Below are 1,777 nucleotides of genomic sequence, written 5' to 3'. Positions count from 1 at the left end.
CTTTTCCACTTTCAGTGATTTCGGCAATGTTTCTTTTTCATCGGCCATGTACTTGGGTATCATGTATAAGAAGACTGTCGACTCTCTCTGGTGGGGTGAATCCACCAGTTGCAGTCTCAACAAGGACTTGCATGTATAACCCCCTTGAGCCCTTCAATCAAATATCTGTGCCTAGACGGTCATATAATCTTATTTATGATCGCCTAGATCTGTGCCCTTATTGACAATACCATTGATTTCCACACCTGTTACGTGGATGGTTGGCGGTTGCTCTGGTGTGGCTTGCTCTTTCTAATCTATCAAGCATCTGTCGCCCTTATCTCCCTTACTTTTAAAACTTCCTACTTGGTATGTTACTTTCTTGTCTAATCTTCGGCACTTGTATAACCTATGTGTGTTGCAAATGCCGTAAAACTCGAGAACTAAACTAAAGTAATACACATGTACCCCCGTTACAGTTTTCATTAAATTTTTTTCGGGGGGGGGGGGTAAATTTTGTTCTCATTATCCAGTTACAAGAAAAATCACTGTTAAGGGATTGATAACTTAACAGATTTGCGGCTTCTGTAGTGTAGCAAATAGGGGCTCGCCGTTGCGTGCAGAAAACCCCAGTTACACTAACCCTCCCTGTGATTCTGTTGCAAGTTTCTTGTCTGTCAACCTTGGGTTGTTTTTTTCCCGAGCCCTAAGTACGGACGGATATTTTATCAAAATTGCTTCTCTTTTTTTTTTCCTTATCAAGAGTTTGATACTTCATTGTCCACTGTAGACTTGTATTATAATTTTGTTATTGTAGACCATGCACTCTTCAGGGCGCTCCGTTAGTTCAGCTCATAAAAATAATAAAAATTAATGAAATAAATTACCCTTTTTTTGTCCCCGAAGGGCACTTTGGTTTACCATGGCAAACATAAATACATACATAAATGCATAGTTATAAATATGTACATACAAAAATACATGCATAAAAACATACGTAAATACACAATACTACAAAAATACATGGCAGTTTGCAGCCATGCCACTGTCGGTCGCCACTGTGCAGCGTCCAGTATTTTGAGCTAGGGTTGTCGTGTCTTGCTCAAGGACACACCCCAGAGACCACCCATCTGTTCCTCGTGTCACCGACACTTGCTTGGCATTACGCTTGGCATTACTTATGAGTCTAAATTCACTACTTACTTAGCCACTGAAACTATGCTGGACAATGGAGCGGATGACCTTGGTTCGAATCTCAATTTGGTTGATCTTGAACTCGGGGTCATTCTTTTGAGATTTCAAGGCTGTCAACCTAGTTGGCTTGGTTCTATCGGAGGCGGGCATTATATTAGGAGGTCCGGCCTCTGAAACAATCGATTACTTAGTGTTAATAACGGCGTTAAACCCATACTCTTAACCCCATATTTATGTCGTGTTTTAATATCGTATCCATACAACGTGGGGGAACTCTGTGCCACCACTTTCCAAAGAGGAAATTTACTCGTTAATCCGATTCGTACGCTTTGCATAGCAGTCTGTCAAGACGTTTAAAAAAAAAAAAAGAAATACTGAAAATTTTTGTTGTTGTAATACTGAAAATTTTTGTTTTAGAAATACTGAAAATTTTAAAGAGATCTTCATACTAAAAGTATTCTAAAATGTGAAGAATACAACCCTGGGGGTACAAAAAGACCCTAGGGCTTACGGATAGGGTTAACATGCCCTGTGACGTATTGTCGGTGTACATTGGAGCGCATTATTTGACTTAATTTAGAGCGAAATGAAGAGCGGAGTGGGG

General features: G+C 40.0%; 1 protein-coding gene across 1 annotated transcript in view; it reads left to right on the top strand.

Annotated features, from left to right (window-relative positions):
* The window catches only part of LOC101864249 (APOBEC1 complementation factor), a gene marked incomplete in the record, with an annotated part of 35,414 nt that overhangs the window by 20,674 nt on the left and 12,963 nt on the right, over positions 1 to 1,777 (top strand).

Source organism: Aplysia californica, unplaced genomic scaffold (genome assembly GCF_000002075.1).
Source record: "Aplysia californica isolate F4 #8 unplaced genomic scaffold, AplCal3.0 scaffold00489, whole genome shotgun sequence".
In the NCBI taxonomy this organism is placed as follows: Eukaryota; Metazoa; Mollusca; class Gastropoda; order Aplysiida; family Aplysiidae; genus Aplysia; species Aplysia californica.
This window is presented reverse-complemented; position numbering and strand designations above follow the sequence as displayed.